Here is a 21,367-nt window from a genome sequence, read left to right as displayed (position 1 = left end):
AATATGCACAAAAAACTGATTTAAAAGATTTTATTAAGAAAGATGAATTGGATCTTGCTGTTAAAAAGTTAATGATGAACTAACAACCTTGATTACAAATTCTGAAAAAGATACTGTGATGAGACTGCAATGTTCACCCGCTTTATAGATTATTTAAAATTATTCATTCACAAAATGGCCTACGATATTGTAAGGATTATGCAAAAGTTAGTTTAATATGAAGTGGATAGAGGCTAAACAACATAATTTGACTGAGGAACAGGTGGGAGATTTGATTACATCGAAAATGGGTCTTGGTCAATATGCTGGGTTGTATTAGCCCCAAAAGAAAATCTATAACGAGCGGTAACAATTTAATTGTAAGCATAGCTGGCGAGGGAAAGCAGAGCTGGCGAAGGAAAGCAGACTTCGTAGCATCCAATTCAACTGCTAGTAGTAGCGAACGGTCGATCATAGGGAGAACGGAATGAATTCTCTATTCTCTCTTTACTCCTCATTCGTAAAATGCTGTGCTCCGCTACGCAGAAAGAGGCATATGCTCGTATACGGATGACGAAGTAAAGGAGAGCAAACTCAACACACATGGCTTTTGCAGCAGAGGAAAAGCAGCAACACGCGAGGAGGCCCGAATTGGGTGCATACCAGTCTGCTACTTGTGTGAGAGAGAAACACATAGGAGCGCATCACCATTTCTCTCTCTCTATAACCTAGGCATGAGTGATGGATTTCACTACTTAACATCACATTAGATAAGGAAAGTATAGCATGCGTCGAATTGCAGCAACAGAAGGTGTCATTTGCTTTGAAACGTTCGAACTGATAAGACGATAAAATGAGTGCTTATTTCGATTGCGCAAGCTTTAATGAATTTCAATTGATGCAGACCGCAAGCAAATTGGGGTTTTGACCATTTGGCTTACGATTGGTTTACTGTAACCAATGTCACATTTCCTGATAGTGGTGAAATTTGCATACACATAATTGATATTGATAGTGAAGGAGACTTTAAAGAGGTTATCAACTTGCCCAATGAGTATTCTCTAGTCTTAAACAAGCATAAACTTAAAAGTTTTCTTTCACGCTCGTGGGAACTTAATGTCAGTGGAAATCGAATTTTCCTAAGAGAATGCACAGTGAATGCAAATATTGATGATGTTGATTTGAGCGCACCAAGTGATATAGGTCTGAGAATATCTATAAATATTTTGGAATGCTTGTTCGTACTAAATTTACTAATAGATATTCTCGGAGAGCACACTTGACCAAAAAAAAACAACGCCCGCAGGTTTGTACAGCACACATAGAAGAGAGGAATTTTAGAATTTGGAAATTCTTCTTCTTCTAAACTGTCGGGTGGAAAGCAAACCGGATTCACTTTAATCTGACAGTAGAAAGGGAAATTAATTTTTCCAACAGGGAAATTATTTTTTCCCTTTTTCCCTCAAAGAGAGAGAAAGGGAAATTATTTTTTCCCTCACTGAGAGAGAGGGAAAGATCACTCTCTCTCTTTCACCCCCTCGTCCTCACTGGGAGAGGTGAGATAAGATAAGGAGAGGGAGAGGGAGAGGGAGAGGGAGAAGGAGAAGGAGAGGGTGAGGGAGAGGGAGAGGGAGAGGGAGAGGGAGAAGGAGAGGGAGAGGGAGAAGGAGAGGGAGAAGGAGAGGGAGAGGGGGAGGAGAGGGGGAGTTTGCGCATGCGCAAACTCTAGAGGGGAGGGGGAAGGGGTAGGGGGATGGGGAAAAATTTTGCGCAAAAATTTTTCCTTTTCTCGGTAATTGCGCAAAAAAAACCGGTCTGAAATCTTGAATGTAAGCTACTATTATCATTTAAAAATTATATTGTAGAAGTTTCCAGAAATGAGAGTCTCTATAGTAAAGTCTACTATAGTTTTTTTTAGGTCTACGTTTTTCTCAACGGTTATTCAGGGAGGAATTTTCCAATTCCGATATTGAGTGGTGGAGAGGCCTAAAATTCAAAAATCGCTTAATAATTATTTTTCCCATTTCATGTGCCCATTGAAATCTTGTGAGATGAGGAGAGAAAATAGAAGAATGAGAATAACCGGAGGATGCGAGAGAAGACATGAAGGAGAAGAAGAAGAATAAGGAGGAGAGGGAGCAGAAGAAAGAGAAGGATGGGAGAAGATGGGAAAAGAAGAAGAAATGTGAGAGATGTGAGAAATGTAGGAGATGTAGTAGTAGTAGAAGAAGAAGAAGTAGAAGAAAGAGAAGGAGAGGAAGAATGCTAAGAAGAAGAAGAGAAAGGATAAGACGTAGAGGAAATGATGTAGGGAGACAAAAGGCTTGTGGACGGTAAAGTGAGAGAGGAGAAGGACGGGAAAGAAGGAGAGGAAGTAGAAAAAGAAGATTAAAAAAGAGGAGAGGAAGGAGAAGGAGAAGAAGAAGAAGAAGAAGAAGAAGAAGAAGAAGAAGAAGAAAAAGAAAATAAAAAGAAGAAGCAGCAGAAGAAGAAGAAGAAGAAGAAGAAGAAGAAGAAGAAGAAGAAGAAGAAGGAGAGGGACAAGAAGAAAAAACAGGGAATATGAAGGAGACATCAAGAAAAACAAGGAGAAGTTGATGAAAAGAAGGAGAGAACTAGAACATTAGTTCCTTATTCATTCACATGCAATGCCCACCCCCTCTCGGACCTCCCCGCCTTTCACCCCCCAAATTGTAGGCCACCGCTTGCAAGCTCAGTACACGTGTTAACTAGACCTGTGTGTACCGCCCCTTCCCCTACAAACCACTCCCATTTTTTCCGAAATTTCCATTTTTGAAACAATAATTGGCGTCCGGAGCATACGCCATGTTTCTCATGTCATGCTTTGCCAACTCGGATAATTGACTTACTATTTTAACCATATTATATCTGGTAACTATAGATTGCTGAAGTCTAACTGAGTACTGAGTCTTATAAGTAGTATGCTTGTTTAAAGCTTAACTGCTCAAATGTTTTTAATGAAGAATTTGTCAGGATGATCTGATAGCTCACAAATTAATCCTGTTTTTACTTTCATTGCCCTATTACCATAGGTAAGGAAAGTATTGCTTTCGAAAAAAAATTAAGGTACCCTAATTTCAAGTTTTCTATACGTATCAAGGTCCCCTGAGTCCAAAAACATGATTTTTGGGTGTAGGTCTGTGTGTGTGTGTGTGTGTGTGTGTATGCGTGTGTATGTGTGTGTGTATGTGTGTGTATGTGTGTGTGTGGGTGTGTATGTGTGTATGTCTGTGAACACGATAACTCCATTCCTAATCAACCGATTGACTTGAAATTTCTAACTTGAGGTCCTTATACCATGAGGATCCGAAAATAAGAAATTCAATAAAATTGAATTCAAAATGGCGGAAAAAATGGTGGATAATTACTAAAAAATCATGTTTCTCACGGTTTTCTCGAAAACGGTTCTAACGATTTTCTTCAAATTTATACCATGGATATTAATAAGCCCTATCAACTGACATGAGTCTCATCTCTGGAAAAATTGCAGGAGCTCCGTAATATTCTTGAGAAAAATGGCGGATAATTACTAAAAAACCATGTTTTTCAGGATTTTCTCAAAAATGACTTGACCGATTTTTTTTTCAAATTCATACTCTTTATAGTTATTTATCAGCTCTATCAACTGGCATGAGTCTCCTTTCTGGGAAACTAATTGGGGGTCCACCCCATCCTTGAGAAATGGACTTTGTAACCTCCTTCTCGTGCATGAGGTAGTTAGGTAGAGTAGTTCATAAAAAGAACACATAGGCGAGATATTTCATCTGTAGAACAGCTGTTTTGACGACTTTAAAAAAATCATCGAATTCCACAATTTACACAAAGGAAAAAGTACTTTGAAAACAATAATATATAAACATATACAGAAGTCTGATCGTAGTTTCAAATATTTTGCCGCCAATTGTCATTATGTTATTCCCCTACATTACTCTCGTTTAAGAACGGGGCTTACAGTTCGATGAGCAAGGAAAGTTGTGTGAGTACCACACCAGATTTCTTCACTATCATTTCAGTATCAATTTTTCTTGTTATAGTGTTCCATAGAAGTCAGATCGATCACATTTCCTTCATTTTAGCTTCTTATTCCTTGAATTCCCATATCTCCATTTTTGTATTTCTTACCTTAAGGCTGTGCAAAGGCTAAAAATAAACTTTCTACTTGTGATATTTTTCAAAGTTTTTCGATTTGTATAAAATCATCAAGCTATCAAAATGAAAAAGTTTTCTCAAGAAAAAACTTTTTTCTGATCATTACTTTTTGATATATGAGCGCCTAAAGATTAAATTTTTGGGACAGAACATTTCAAATTCTGTGAGAGATTTTGAGGATAGATTCTTCATGATATTATTTATCTAGTAAAACAAGAATTTTCTAAAAATATAAATTTTTAGATAGTTATTCAATTTACTAAAAATAACTTTCAGTTGAGTTATTTTTGGTAAATTGAATAACTTTTTAAAAAGTTGATATTTCAGGAAATTTTTGTTTTACTAGATCAAAAATTCCATGAAGAATCCATTATCTAAATCTCATGGATTTATATCTCACCGAATTTGAAATGTTCTGTCCCAAAAACTCAAAGTTCAGGTGCTTATATCTTAAAAAGTAATGATCGGAAAAAAATGTTTTCCTGAGAAAACTTTTTCATTCTGATAGCTTGATGATATAATACAAATCGAAAAACTTAGAAAAATATCACGAGTAGTTAGTTTATTTTTAGCCTTTGCACAGCCTTAACTGCTTAACTGCTCAAATATTTTTGATGAAGAATTTGTCAGGATGATCTGATAGCTCACAAATTAATCCTGTTTTTTCACTATTATTTCAGAATCAATTTTCCTTGTTATAGTGTTCCATAGAAGTCAGATCGATCATATTTCCTCCATTTTAGCTTCTTATTTCTTGGACTCCCACTCTCTCCATTCTCGTATTTCTTACCTTAATCGTATGTTCTCAAGGTGAACAGAAGGAGTAAAGTTCCGCACACACACATCGATTTTTGTTCGTACGATATTCTTCCGTCCTTATTAATTCTATTAGTTTAAACAGATGATTTCAAACAGATGATGTTTGTTAAGCTCCGTTTAATCTGATAGAATTCACAAGGATGGCAATATATCGTACGAACAAAAATCGATGTATGTGTGCGGGGCTTAAGATCGTGGTTAAATATTGATCAATATGTTTTTATTCAACTTCGTATTGAGGATTATTATTTTTTGTATTATAACTTCCCTTGCCCTATTACCTAAATCTAATATAATCTAATTTATATGTTTCAAGGTCCCCTGAGTCCAAAAAAGTGGTTTTTGGTCATTGGTCTGTATGTGTGTGTGTGTGTGTATGAGTGTATGTGCGTCTGTGTACACGATATCTCATCTCCCAATCAACGGAATGACTTGAAATTTGGAACTTAAGGTCCTTACAATATAAGGATACGTCACGAACAATTTCGACAATTTTCGGCTTCAACGATTTCCATCAAATTTATTAAAAATAGTAATTGATAAGCTCTATCAACTGCCACAAGTCTCATATCTGTAAAAATTTCAGGAGCTCCGCCCCATCTATGCAAAGTTCGATTTTAGATTACCAATTATCAGGCTTCAGATACAATTTAAACGAAAAAATCAAGTGGTGTAGATTGAGCATGAAAATCTCTACAATTAATGTTCAGTAACATTTTCACCCTAGAATTGAAAATAGACTCTAAATTCGAGAAAAGTGATTATTCAATTGCAAGTTATTGTTGATTCTATTAAAATCATTCACTATGAAGGGATAGCAGACCTCATGTGTGTCTCCAGCGTTATTGTCCTGTCACCAGCTGGCTTAGATTTTTGAATAGTAGTAGACTTGAGATGCGCGGGAACTCTAGCGTCAGGTGATCAATTTTCATAACGGCAAGGAAAGTTGTGTGAGTGCGCCACACCAGATTTTTACCTTATCTATTCATTGTGAGTCCTTCTTTTTCTCAGTTATATTTCACTTCAAATACTTCAAATTTGATTTTTCATCAAACGTAGTAAACTCTCTCATATCTCCTCTATTCCATATTTTCTATAGGACTTTCACTCATATTCTTCCAAATATTGTTATAACCCTTCCATTCTCTTCCGTCTCTATTGTCCTAAACTATTCTCTCTCTGATTTGTCCATCTCTCTTCATCTTCATCATGGTTTTCTCTCTCCTGCACTTCCACTAATATTTTTGATCTCCTCACATATCCTCTACCCATTCTTCTCCATCTTCTCTATATTTTTCCTTCTCTCCCAATAATCTCTCTCGCTCTCTCTTTTTCTCAGGCGCGTGCAACAACTGTTCACTCGATAGATAAATCGTGTGTAGTATAATAAGGCCACCTTCACACGAGCGACTCTGTTTGCTTGCAGTGTGTAATTACCTAGTATAAGTGTGTGAGTGTTTCAATTCAGATACAGTGTGTAGGGCGCGTTTACACGGGCAATTGAGATGTTAGCAGTCGTCGGAACACAACTGTTACTGTTCTCTGATACAACTGTTATTCACTTGCACTGTTCCCTGTTCTGCTCGTTACGAAACTAACATGTGCTAATTGGAAATTAGACAAGGAACAGGAACTGAGAGATCGGAAACGAAATCGATGATAGAGATAATAAGGAGCAAAAATCAACGATAATGAGATAACGAAATAGAATTTGGAAGACCTGGAATAGAAGTAGAAATCACAAGCTAAGGAGGAGAAGCGGAAATCGACGTTGAGGAGGAGTTTAAACAAAAATTAACGATAATGAAAAGGAGAATCAGCTATCACAAAATAAGGAGGAGAAGCAAAAGAAATAAACGAAGATGATAAAAGAGTTATAGATAATACAGATATTATGGAGAATGAAGTTATAAATAATATGGATATTATCATAGATAATCCAAATCAATCTGAAATTAAAACAATCCAAATTCAAAATTCCTTGTTTTTTAGGGATTACACTGTAAATAGGACTCAAATTTGAAAGTGAATGGAACATAACCTACTTCTAGGACTTTGCGTATGAATCAGAATTCGGGGACGGAACAGTTTTGGGCTGTGCCAATAGTTTTATTATTTGTGTTTTGTGATCATTGAATTAATAAATAGATAACGGGTAGACGAAGCAGAATTGGGAATTGGAAGACACGGTGGAGATTCAGAAATCACAAGCTGAAGAGGAGAAGGAAAAATCAGAAGATAAGGAAGAGATCAACCAAAATCAATTATGAGAGAACAAGAAGAAGAAAAAGAAGAAGAAGAAGAAGAAGAAGAGAAGAAGAAGAAGAAGAAGAAGAAGAAGAAGAAGAAGAAGAGAAGAAGAGAAGAAGAAGAAGAAGAAGAAGAAGAAGAGAAGAAGAAGAAGAAGAAGAAGAAACATCAATCGACATTTTCAATCTCTAATCTTTCAAACCAAGTTACTTAGCTACCTGGCTCTATTTAAAAATCGATGTTGGTTATGTTAACAGTATAAATATCCTGTAATAAAACGGAAAACTGGAGACTTATACAAGTTATGTCGTCTACTTCATCTCAAGAAGTTATTCAACAAATTTATCGTGCTAAATGATTACCACAATATTCACAACATTTAATTACCTCTGGAACAGTTAAACCCACTATTTCACGAGAAGAATTTTCATTAGCATGTTCCAACTTTTTACAGAGCACTTAACCGAGTAAATACTGATACAACTTTTATGCGAGACGGGATTTCAATTTTAATTCAGGCATAAAAGGCGCTTATCAGTCGGGAAAACAGAAGAACAAGTAGGATTCGGTCAATTAAACTTATTTCCATCCTTTTTCCTGCTCAATATTATTGTAGAACTCATTAGTTTAATATGATTCACCATGTCATTTTACCGCTACTGGCATTTATTTTCAACTCTATAGTGAGATCCACGTTATAATGACAGTGGATTGAGATGGGAGAACAGCGTTGCCGATTCTCTGCCTTGATTAATTATCTTTCTACATTGTCAAAAACAGATTTGGCATCGTTGTGGAGCAAGAAAAGGATAGTACTACCTGCTTTGTCGAATAATAGACAAGGATAGCAACACCAAAGTTGATCAAATACTGTCATTATAACGTGGACCTCACTATAGAACGTAAGTTGAATTATGTTTTGTTAAACACATGAATAAAGGAATCTGAATCTGAATCTTTTTCCCTTGTCTCTTTCATCTTCTCTCTTTTTTCTGTATCTATTCTATCTACTATCCTTGTCTCTCTCATCTCTCATTCTTCTCCCTTGTATCCCACATCTCCTACCCTTCTTCCTTGTCTCTTCCTTCTATCCTTCTTCCTTGTCTCTTCCTTCTATCCTTCTTCCTTGTCTCATCCTTCTATCCTTATTCCTTGTCTCATCCTTCTCTCATCCTTCTTCCTCGTCTCATCCTTCTCCTATCCTCTTTCCTTGTCTCTTCCATCTTCTATCCTTCCCCTGGTCCCGCCCATCTCCTACCCTCCTTCCTTGTCTATTCCTTCTATCCTTCTTCCTTGTCTCTTCATCCTTCTTCCTTGTCTCATCCTTCTCCTATTCTCTTTCCTTGTCTCTTCCATCTTCTATCCTTCCCTTGGTCTCACCCATCTCCTATCCTTCTTCCTTGTCTCTTCCTTCTATCCTTTTTCCTTGTCCTCTCATCACCTATCCTTCTTCCTAGTCTCATCCTTCTCCTCCTCTTCCCTTGTCTCTTCCATCTTCTATCCTTTCCCTGGTCCCTCCCATCTCCTATCTTTATCCTTGTCCCTTCCACCTCCTATCCTTGGGAGAATAATTTTTCTCCCGATGTTAACTCCGTCGTATTGCAGCCGTTAACCACAATGTAGGCTCACACCACGCTACAACTTATTATTTCTTGCTTTTCGCATTTTATATTATAAAACTCCCCAGCTGCAGAATCAACCATAACCTCCAATTTCCTTTCGCATTTCCACTTTTTCTCGCGGGAACAATGAGATTAAATAAACACGGTTAGCAAGAGATGTCTTTGCAATGGTGCTATACGGTGTTTGTAGGCCTCTGCTGCCTAGAGTCTGGAGTGTGGCTGATGAAAATGCATTGTCGGGCATATAACAGCGCTCCAATTCCCCAAAGCAGGCTTGCCAACTGTAATACATGCGATAAAATTCACCGCGGCTTTTTATTTCGGAGCTGCGGATTATTTTGAGTTAGTTTTGCATATTTACTTCCATAATCATCAAGAGTCATTTTATTATGATCCTGTGACTCGCTATAATGGTCTCTATAGAATTTGGTATAAGTAGAATCATTCTCTATAATTAGGTTTGTATAATTATTCTTGACAAAACAAATATAATTATTATCGACTCGTTTCCATCCAATATTCTCTTCAATCTTTTTGTGGTATGTGATGTTGATATTGTGGTAATTATTCATATTCAATGAAAAAGACTAAGAAATTGTCAAAAAACCACTGATTTAATAATAATAATAATAATAATAATAATAATCGCCTTTATTGGTCAAATATACAACAATTTGTTACAATAATATTCCTATATAAGTATTACATTACTGGCATTCGCCCCATGGATAAGATCCGTCCGGGGAAAAAACCACTGATTTATTGATAATTAGAAAGACCGATTTCGGTTATTACACCATTGTCAATCTCTGATAAACTAGAACTAAATACGAAACCGGTCTTTCTAATTATCAATAAATCAGTGTTTTTTTGACAATTTCTCTCTCTTCAATCATTAGGAGAGGCACTCACCAGTTAGTCAAGACAAGACAAGACAAGACAGAAGGTATTGAGGTATTCTCATTCCAGTTTTCGAAAGGCTAAGAATAATGTAGGATCCAAGTAATTGGTGAAGTATTTTAGAAAAAAAAATTGTTTTGTCAATTCTGATGGGAATTGTATGATCTTTGAAATCCAACTCTCACAAGTTAACAAATGCTTGATAATATTATGTGTAAATCTCACTTCATACTTCCAGTTCCTCTATTCTCAATCTTCAACGATGACTCGATTATGATCTTTGCAAAATCTACACCATGCATACTGCTACTACGGAGTAAAAAACTATTGTTACTCCACAAAGAAACCGTTGTTTATATAAAATGTACCAGTACTCATCATTGATCATTCTCAAACACTGATTATGGTGTTTCAGTGCGCCCGAGGCTCCTAGGCATGAAACCAGTTGATGGACCTCGACTAAGGAAGACCTGCCTCTTTCTAACAGCTTCAATCATCACTTCAAGCTGAGATAAAATGTAAGTATGGGTTCAGAAATTGGTCTGTTTTATCCATTACTACAGACCTGAAAGACAAGTTGCAAAATAAATTGGGGAGCGGGTGAAGATACTTTTCTATTACGCAACACCACAAATCTCAGGATACAGGACTCATCAACAGCTGTATCTTTACTAAGCATGGAGAAACTATGAATTCATAATTTTCTCATTAAACACATTATGTGATACAGCATGGATATTGTCACAGCATCTTATCATAACCTGCTGAGATATGAATAAGATGATAAGAACCTGATATCATAACCTGATAAGATAAGGTTATTATCATAACCTGTGTGCTACACCTTCTCATGAAGTTGAGTGATGGCATAAAGTAACGAAATATTATCAATCAATCAATATCAAATAATATATATTACTTTAATATTGATTAATTTATATTAATTGATTTATAGATTAATTTCTGTTATCTCTGGTGATAGAAAACTTGTAAGTCTGAAACTGAGTCAGAGATCTTGTAAGTCTAAACTCCATCTAATTATTTATTTTCTTCTTCTTCAAATAGAAATATGTTGTGCGAATAACACAGATCATGTTTAGATACAGACTAGCCGTCAGGCTCGCTTCGCTCGCCATATCCGTCTAGCCATGGGGCTCCGCCCCCTGGACCTCGCTTCGCTTACCTGCATTTTTCATTTGAGCATTTTATCATATAGGCTATGTTAGGACGATCCAGTCGGGGGTCCAGACTAAACGTCTGGCTAAACGGATATGGCGAGCGAAGCGAGCCTAACGGCTGGTAATATAATATTCCCAGGAATAGCTCTGATTGAAGTAGCAGTGCCCAAACAATTTTTCCGCAATAAATGCATTTCAATCTTCAACTTGGTGCCAACCTAACAAAGTCAACTCAACTTAATGCCAACTTGACAAAATTATTAATTTAGTTACGTCAATAACTGTTTCGAAGAGGTACTCTCTCTAGATTATAGTTCTATATTAACATATGGTATGGACATTTTTCAATTATATTTAAGAGAATAAGAAGAATATACATGCTAGAAGACGAACTTTAAACCCTTAAAAACCACCCTTAGAGTTAAAATATTGCCAAAAGATTTCTTAGTGCGCCTCTAAAGAGCCAACTGAACATACCTATCAAATTTGAACGTTTTTGGTCCGGTAGATTTTTAGTTGAGTGAGTGAGTGAGTCAGTCAGTCAGTAAGTAAGTGCCATTTCGCTTTTATATATATAGATATGAGAGTTCTGATACAAATACTGTATGATGTAAGCATGACACAATACACAGCTTTGACACGGAAATTTTGTTATGATGTGAACATTACACAATACACAGTGAAGAAGAAGAAGATGATGATGGAGAAGAAGAAGAAGAAGAAGAAGAAGAAGAAGAAGAAGAAGAACTTTGCTTTGACACGAAAATTTTTGTGTTGGATGATCTTTTCCTCTACGAAAAGCCTACTAGTAAAGTTGAGACTAATTTTCATCTCATCAGATCCCTTAAAAAGTTGCAAGTGTACTCACACAAATTATACGTTGATATACAAGCAATACAAGCTGTAACATACTTGATGATTTTTTTCGTTACAAAGACGAGAGCTTACAAGATCCTCAATATTGTAGTTTGTAGAAGAGAAACCTGTTTTTTTATTAATGCTTTTGTTGAACCAACGATGCTATAATAACTGTATAATATTTTAAACTGTTATACAGTTTAGAGATCATAAATTCCAAGGACGAAACACATTATCATGAAAATTGACTTATTAAACTATCAATTTTTATATTAAAATTGATTCAGTCATCTATAATAATATTGATTGAACCATTATTATTCATGAGCAAACAAAATGACGTTGATGAAGATCAATTGGGAGGAATCTTGATTTAGTAGGCTAAAAATTCAAAAAGCATTAATGGAAGGAGAATCTACATCATAAAACTATTGGGCCAACATTGCCCGGTATTACAAACACTAGTAGATCAAAATCAGATTATTCTGTGAATGATCTTATTATTGTGAAGTGGACAACAGCAAGACTTAACCTATTTCGGACTATGTACACCTAGTTTCGTTTCCTCCATGATTCTTACCTGTCCTGTCGTGTCGTGTTGTATCGTGTCGTGTCGTTTCGTGTCGTCGAGAAATCGGCATCTGTAAATACAGTCAATAATGTACTGAAGCATCGAATTGTACCTACTTTGAATTCAAGTGGAGTTCTTTATTGTATATTATCAATAATGGTGTATATTTTTATATCAAACAATAGCATTGATTGTATTTTTCAAAATATCACTGGTTGAGATTTTAATTGTTCACATCCTAATTAGTTAACTCGTTTTAAATCCTATACTATTGAACGAGCAACTTCTGTTTATATGTTTAGATGTTTGGATGTTTAGATGTTTATATGTTTGTATTTCACCGGATCTCGGAAACAGCTCTAACGATTCTCACGAAATTCAGAACATAGTAGGTTTATAATATAAAGATTCGATTGCACCAGGTCTTTCTCATCCCTGGGAAAACTTGCTGAAGGATATTAAAAGGATAATTATTATTCATCCTTGGAAAAACAGCTGATAATAATTATTTCGTCGTCTGTTGGTGATGGAAGTGAGTTAGCGAGTTCATGTGTGTGGGACTGTGTCAAAATTATGACTCAGTTGTTGAACTTTTGTAATCATTCAATCAGGTACTTAGTGCCGGTTGCAAAAAAGCCGGGTTATTTCGAATCCTGATTAATTTCAGTAGATCCATCTTTTAAAAATGGTCTCCTTTGATTTGGTTCACGTGGAGTTAATCAGAATTAAAATTTAATTTCCGGCTTTTGTGCAACTGGGCCTTTGTGAGGGAAATTTTTTTATTCCTCTGGGAATTAATCTCAATTTACTGTGATTGGATAGAAAATTTCTGTATGAATGTTATTTTTAATTTCTTCTTTTGTAATAATTTTTTTATGCTTTTGTACTCCGATTTTTGTCTCCGATATTCGGCATAAACTTGCCAAACAATCGAAAGAAGAGTGACGTTCTTTGTAGTGAAGTTCTTTGAAGTTAAGCTCTTTAAAGTAAAGTTCTTCAAAGTAAAGTTCTTTTTAGTGAAGTCCTTCGCAGTGAAGTTCTTCATAGTAAAGTTCTTCAAAGTGAAGTTCTTTGTAGTGAAGTTCCTTAAAGCTATTCTCTCACAAGTGGAGTTCTTTATAGTGAAGTTCTTTAAAGTGAAGCTCTTTATATTGAAGTCCTTCACAGTGAAGTTCTTTATAGTGAAGTTCCTTAAAGCAAAGTTATTTTCAGTGAACTTCTTTTTAAACCCATCCAATCAACATTCTCAAAGTACCTTCTAATGACCACCTACAACCTCCAGTAGTTTACATCAAAGTTGAAAATCGTACAGAAAAATCAGCAATCAGCACCTAGATTCCAATCTCCATTATTAGTAGCGCTATTAGTTCTGTTGTTGCTCTAGAAGAATATCCACTCGACTGTCAGTATTTATTGAATGGGGAGCAATGAGACTACTTACAAGGAATACTGCCAGATTGAAGTGAATCTTTGTAGTGTGAGATTAACTTGGAACTGTCAGTATTGATTAAATGGGAACCATTCATGTTCGTTAATTAGGAATGCTGACAGTTCAAAGTTGATTTTTGTAATTTCAGATTCCCTTAAATTTGTCAGTAGAGGTTGAATGGGAAGCTTTAATGTTGCTTGATTAGAAATGATGACAATTTGAAGTGGAACTCGCAGTATGTTCTCACATGATGGCAAATAACAGTGTTTAGTTGCACGGCAGCCATCTTGTGCCTCATGAATTGGTTGTTGCTTCATGAATTTTGATCGCAGCAAAACTGGCAACATTGCCGGAACACGAGTTTTCTTGTAATTGCGGCTCTGATAACGAGTGGGGCTGTGCGAATGCTTTTTACGGTCTGAAATTATTCTCACAGAACTGTGCAGCGGGCATGTAGAACATGGAAGGGTCTAATTGTGAACATGGGTGAGTGGTCAGTCTATTCCACTGTACAACTGTTCTGTTAACCGTGATGGATGTCGGATCACGGAAGTGATTTTTGGCCAAATTGTGGATGGAGTTCGTACTTTATCCACTTTGAATCACAATCAGTTCATCTAATGATCGATTGATTGTGAATCGGAGTTAATTAAGGACAATCTGATTCTATTCTTTATTAATTTATACAATACAATAAGTGCATCATTAGGATTATAGGGAGAGAAAAAATAAGCAACTTTGTGCTATTCCTCTCCCAATTTTAGATAAGGTTACACACAGGCCAAATTAGGTTAAGTCTTGATATATGTTAATTGACCGAGCGAAGTGAGGTCTAAGATTCAAGTCGACGGTTTGGCATTACTCTCAATGTTTAAATGTTTGAATGTGTAAATGTTTATATGTTTATATGTGTTATTTTGCGCATTTACGGCGAAACGCGGTGATAGATTTTCATGAAATTTGACAGGTATGTTCCTTTTTAAATTGCGCGTCGACGTATATACAAGGGTTTTAGGAATTTTGCATTTCAAGGATAATATAAGGAAAAAGGAGCTTCCTCATACGCCAATATTACCGTAAAAATCAGACTATAGGATTATTCATCATAAATCAGCTGTCTAGTGGACTATAATACTACCCGTTCAAAAACATCGAACATCTTGAAAATGTATCTTTCCATTAACGTTAGTAGACAGTTGACTATAATACCAATACCTACTATTACTATTAATAATAGTAGGTATTGATATTACTACCCGTTCAAAAACATCGAACATCTTGAAAATTGTATCTTTCCATCAACGTTGTAGGCAGTTGCAGCCAGACCTGATAACAGCGCTCACACTCACATTCCGGGACGACACGTCACGGTACGATAGGACAGAAAGCTCTATGTTTATTTAGGATTTTTTCTAGACATTTTTAATTGATAAATTATTTAATTTTTGAGAAAACATAACAACAGGTCAATGTAACTCACTGAGCACAAGGTCTACTGTTCACAGAACTACTAGTATGTTATTGATGTACACATTAATAAATAGTCTCTCTTATCGAAATTTGATTGCAATGATTTTGATGAGATGATATTGAAAAAATGATTTATAATTTATTTATTTATTTATCCATCTATTACGTTAATGTGGATTAATGTGATAGTGTGAAAAACTGATTTGAAATCGTGAATTAATACATGATCTTGTAGTAGAATTATGTCAATTGAAGGATCAATTCAAAATCAATGTATCATTTTGAACACTTTGAATTTTTTTCACAGTCTGAATTTTTGGTAAATAAGAGTGAAAAATCTGACTCACCATGTGGACTGCTTCAGGGCATGCATCCATCTTGAGCACTTGGATGTTATGTCGAAAAGAGCTCCACATGGTATCAGATAATATAATTAAGAACTAAAAATTTTGTGAAGCGAACACCTACAAAACTTAACCTATTTTGGACTATGTGTAGCCTTATCTAAATTTGGGGGAGGAAAAGCCCAGACAGAATTGGGAAATTGAAGTAGTTTTGGGCAATAGCCTGTTTTTTTCTATTCCGACTATACTGTATTGTTTACTCTATCCAATAGATAAATAAATAAATAAATAAATACTTTGGAAATTGTAGTCACGACTTCAAATGAACTTTACCTCATCTTGAAACTTGTTGAGAAAAATATACAAAGTGCAAGCTTGAGAAAAGTACACCGGTATTTCATAGTTGATGTTCTCTGAAAAAAGTATGTCTCATTTTATTTGCCTCAGGCCATATCATGAGGGGAGACTGTCCTGTTTCACAGAAAGACATGACGGAGGTTTTTGTGTCTTTGAATGTTGTGCAGAATATTATGAGGAAGAAAAGCTCCTTTGGAGCCCTTGAAGGGGTTGAACACAGGAAAGGCGTGTACTGTGTCCATTTTGGTTCATGGAAAAACGACAAAGAATAACCGTGTATGATGAAAGACAGGAATATTAACGGGATAATGTAATACGGGATATGGGACTGTAACAGGAGAAGGAAAATACATAGGTCTATTGATTCGTGGAGGATGGAGAAGGGATAAATATATTCATTTAAAATATTGAAATAAAGGAGAGAATTGGATTTAGTACGAGATAAGAAATTCACGAATGTACAGATGGAAATTACTGAGATATTACAATTATTCAAATGCTGATGAATTATTAATTATTATTAAACGAAAATTCAAATTAAATGCTGTAATTCACCCCGAAGACTTCTGCTACTGCAAATATTGACAACAGGGTAAACAGGAAGATGGAAATTCGATGAGCGCTACTATTCAAAAATTATTTGTCATCCCGGGCTGACAAATATCAATCAAATTTATTTCCATTTAAAATACAGTTTACAAACTAAATATAATCGAATTTTATGGAAAGATTAGCATCCGCAAGAAAGAATCTTAGCGCGGATGCGAGTTGTGCTATTCATAAAACTAAAAGGAAATATAATTATAATTCTATTCTAAAAACAAAAACAAAAAAATACAATTACTAAAAATTACTTATAACTGACATATTACTAGCATGAATAACAAAAGAAACCTATTAAAAAAATTCTCCCGATACAGCAATTTTTATTACTATTATTTATGTTTTATTTTGTGTTTTTTTCTGTTTTGATTATTACTATTAGTTTTTTATGTTTTATTATTAGCATTCAGTTAGATATTTATTACTATTTCGATTTGTTATTTTTTTATTACTATTTTCATTATTATTATGGTTTTTTTGTATGATTATTTCTGTTTTGGGGTTAACAACTATTTTTTAAGATCATCAAAAGATTCCAGTATATCACCATCTTCCCTCAACCAGTGATCTATTTCTTTAGAATAATATTTTTTGCAGCTAAAATAATTTTTGAATAGTAGCGCTCATCGAATTTCCATCTAGCTGTTTACCCTGTTGTCATATTTGCAGTAGCAGAAGTCCTCAGGGTGAATTACAGCATTTAATTTGGATTTTCGTTTAATAATATTATGAATTCACGAATCATCTCATCTGAACTACTGGACTGGACTTGGAATTTCGCATTATAGATTCTTAATTTACCGAGGATGGATATGGGTTATTTTAAATTCTTTGAGATTTTAGTAGGTCAGGTATTTAATTGGACACTTGCGGAGCACGGGTTACCTGCTGGTTATAAAATTAATCTACTCACTTGCTTATTTATTGTTCGCTTTTTACCAAAGTTTTTATAATATTCACAAAAAAGTTTCCCATCATATTTTCAAACATTGGGAGTTGAGGAGGAGATTGATTGATTGAGTACTTAATTTTTGTGGATTACAATATATACTGGCTTATACACTTATATACAATAGCTTACAATACAGCAAAATTATAGATGAATTTACATAATATAGACTAAGAAAATAATTATTGAACTGTATATGATATGAAAAAGCAATTTGGAATAACTATAGACAATATTGTTATGCATCTACATAAATTGGCGGAGCTTTGGGCATATCAATGTCTATTTCCGGAAAGAATATTAAAAATATCCTAAACACTTATTGACATGGGCTACTTTTAATTATAAAACAAAAAATCTTATAGCACCCTTTATTTTTAAAAAACTTTAAAATAGTTGAACAAATAGTTTCGGTTTACACCATCTTCAAGTTATAAAATAAATCTATATATATATATATATATTTATATATTATATATATATATATATTTATTTATTTATTTTATAACCTATAAATAATACTTATAGGTGAATAATAACTTAGGTTTTATAACTTATAAAACCTATTTTATAAGTTATAAAATAAATCTATATATATATATATTTATTTATTTATTTATTTATTTATTTTATAACCTGAAGATGGAGTGAACCGAAACTAGTTGTTCAACTATTTTAAAGTGTTTTTTTTTAAATAAAGGGTGCTATAAGATTTATTTTGTTTTATTTATTAAAAATATCCTTTACACAAACTCTCTACGAGAACTAGAGAAGAGGATACAAAGGTAGAGAAGGTTGAAAAGAGATGCAAAAACTAAATAAGAGGAACTGGAGCATGAAGATACAGGATCACGAAGGCAGTGAGCTCTGTATGTGGTCTGTCAGATAGGAAAAAGGCGTACTACGGTTGTCTTAGCATGTAGCATACGTAAGAGGAAAATGAGAATGTACGCAAAGGACCTAAGGGAAGGAAGGACACAGGAGAAAAACAAATACACACCGAAGACTTGTACGTCGGTACGACATTCGTCCTTTCATCCTTTAAGGCGACGACAAAAAGTAGGAAAAATTGTACATCATCATTATTATGATTACGCGAGGCGGAATCTCTAACGAGGTCTCAGTCCCTTGAGGCTCTTCGTTATCCCTGCGACGCTGTGACGTCACTCAATGCCCTCTGGTCTCCCGCCTTTTTTCTGCAGACGTCGACAACATTGTCTCGTTTGCGCGGCAAAATAAAGGACACAAAAAAGGGTAGCAAATGTAAGATGTGAGAGCGGCATAATTACTGTGACCTCGCTGGTACATTGTATCCTGAGTCCTACATTAATGTTGTATACATGCTGGAAGCTTTTTTGTTTGGTGTTATTAGTTAGTCCACCAGCTACTGATTCCTTGGGGAATTCTTTAATCAAATCAGATGAATTTTTGAATATTTCCCTATTTTGTTTAATTTATTTATTTCCAAAAATGACACTCAATGTAAATATGATTGGGAAAGAAATATGATAAGGTAACCCTTCTAGGCAACAATGACTAGGGAAGAATTCTTGACATTATATTAATTTGAATCTTCGTTTGATAATCCTCCACTATTAAACGAGCAATTTCTGTTTATATGTTTATATGTTTAGATGTTTATTAAGTTTGGATGTTTAGTATGTTTAATATCGGGGCATCGAGCTTCGCTCGTTATTTTTATTACAGAACACAATTCTCTAAAATGATTGTGTTTATATTTCACAGCTGGCTATACGTCATCTTATGAATTTCGGGGATGCGATATTTTGATTTTTCACATACTTACTTCTTCACTATCCACAGCTGTTTCAGCCAAGGATGAATTATCCTTTTAATGTCATTAAGCGAGTTTTCTCAAGGATGAGACCTAGTGCAATCGAATCTTTATATCATAAACCTACTATCTTCCAAATTTCGTGAAAATCGTTAGAGCCGTTTACGAGATCCGTTGAACATAAAAAACCATATTTAAAGTAACCAGATATTAAAATAACCAGATAAAAAATAACCAGATATATATAAATACAGAAATTGCTCGCTTAATTTAATAGGATATATCTGTATGTGACCGGATCTCGAAAACGTCTCTAACGATTCTCACGAAATTCAGTGCATAGTAGGTTTATAATATAAAAATTCGATTGCTCTAGGTCTCATCCCTGGGAAAACTCGCTAAAGGACATTAAAAGGATTTATTCATCCTTGGAAAAACAGCTGACCATTCCGTCGTCTGTTGATGATGGAAGTGAGTGAGCGAGTGCATGTGTGTGGGACCGAGACAAAATTATGACTCAGCTGTTGAACTTTTGTAATCATTCAATCAGGTACTTAGTGCCGGTTGCACAAAAGCCGGTTAAATTTTAATCATGATGTATTCCAGTAGAACCAATCAGAGAAGCCATCTTTTTGAAATGGTCTCCTCTTATTTGGTTCACGTGAAATTAATCGGGATTAAGATTTAACCGGCTTTTGTGCAACTGGGCCTTTGTGAGGGAAATTTCTGCATTCCTCTGGGAATTAATCTTAATTTACTGTGATTAGATAGAACCTTTCTGTATAAACTATGGATATATTATAATTTCTTCTTTCATAATAAATTTTTTATGCTTTTGTACTCCAGAGCGAAAAGCTCGGTACCCCGATATTTAGTATATAGTAGTATAATATAGGCTATTACTTATTGAGATTATTTAGATAATAGTTACAACATCATACAGTATTTATTCCCACCTCTTTCCATCTATACTATTCTCATCTATTTTCCTTTTCAATACAATATTATTTCTCTCAAAACCTCTAATTATTGTGTTACTATGTTGCAGGTTAGATAGACTCACAGAAGGATTCTCAAGAGTGAAGGAAGCTCCAATGCAGACGAGTTAATAATGGGGAAGGAAGCATAGTACCCTCCCTCACCCATAGCACCCCTCATCCACAACCACAACCACTCAATATTGGGCAACCGTTGATTAATGACCCTGTTTACCCCCTCCCACCAAAGCAACTTCACAACCAACCAACACCTCACCCATCAACACACACTTCATCAATCTTTTCTCTCTTCTACTTTCTCACTCTGTCACTCACTCTCTCTATCTCTTCTCTATCAATCTTACATTCTCGTTCTCTCTCACTATTTCTCTATCTCTATCTCATCCCTATCAATCTTTGATTCTTACTCTTTCTCACTCTTACTCCTTCAGATATCCTTCTCTACTCTCTTTATCATCCTTATAAATCCTTCGCTCTTTCCTCTCTCTCTTTTACTCACACTGTTTCACTCTCTCTTCTCTCTCTTTTACTCACACTGTTTCACTCTCTCTTCTCTCTCTCTTTCTCAATTTCACACACACACACACACTCTCACTTACTCCATCAATTATTAGCCTCTTCCACTGTCTCTATCATCCTTATCAATCCTTCTTTATCACACACACTCTCTCTCTAATATTCTTCCCGAAGAATGGACATTGATATGTCAAAAGCTCTGCCAATTTATTTAGATGCATAACAATATAATTATCTATAGTTATTATATTACAAATTGCTTTTTCATATCATATACAGTTTAATAATTATTTTCTTAGTCTATATTATATAAATTCATCTATAATTTTGCTGTATTGTAAGCTATTGTATATAAGTATATAAGCCAGTATATATTGTAATCTACATAAATAAAGTACTCAATCAATCAATCAATCTCTTTAGGGTTGTGTGGCAGAGAGGACCAGGAGTCCTAGCTCCGCCCTAATAAGGGCATATAATCAATCAATCAATCAATCTCTCTCACTCACAATCTCTCACTCTGTCACTCACTCACTCCCTCATTCTCTCTCTCTCTCTC

General features: G+C 35.0%; 1 long non-coding RNA gene across 1 annotated transcript in view; it reads left to right on the top strand.

Annotated features, from left to right (window-relative positions):
* Positions 1–20,869, top strand: part of LOC120351786 — a 42,669-nt gene extending 21,800 nt beyond the window's left edge. The window contains exons 3-4 of the long non-coding RNA XR_005571528.1: positions 10,156–10,258; positions 20,343–20,869. This is a non-coding gene — a long non-coding RNA (uncharacterized LOC120351786). The remainder of the gene's footprint in view (positions 1–10,155; positions 10,259–20,342) is intronic.
* The last annotated feature ends 498 nt before the right edge of the window (positions 20,870–21,367 follow it).

Source organism: Nilaparvata lugens, chromosome 6, assembly GCF_014356525.2.
Source record: "Nilaparvata lugens isolate BPH chromosome 6, ASM1435652v1, whole genome shotgun sequence".
In the NCBI taxonomy this organism is placed as follows: domain Eukaryota; kingdom Metazoa; phylum Arthropoda; class Insecta; order Hemiptera; family Delphacidae; genus Nilaparvata; species Nilaparvata lugens.
This window is presented reverse-complemented; position numbering and strand designations above follow the sequence as displayed.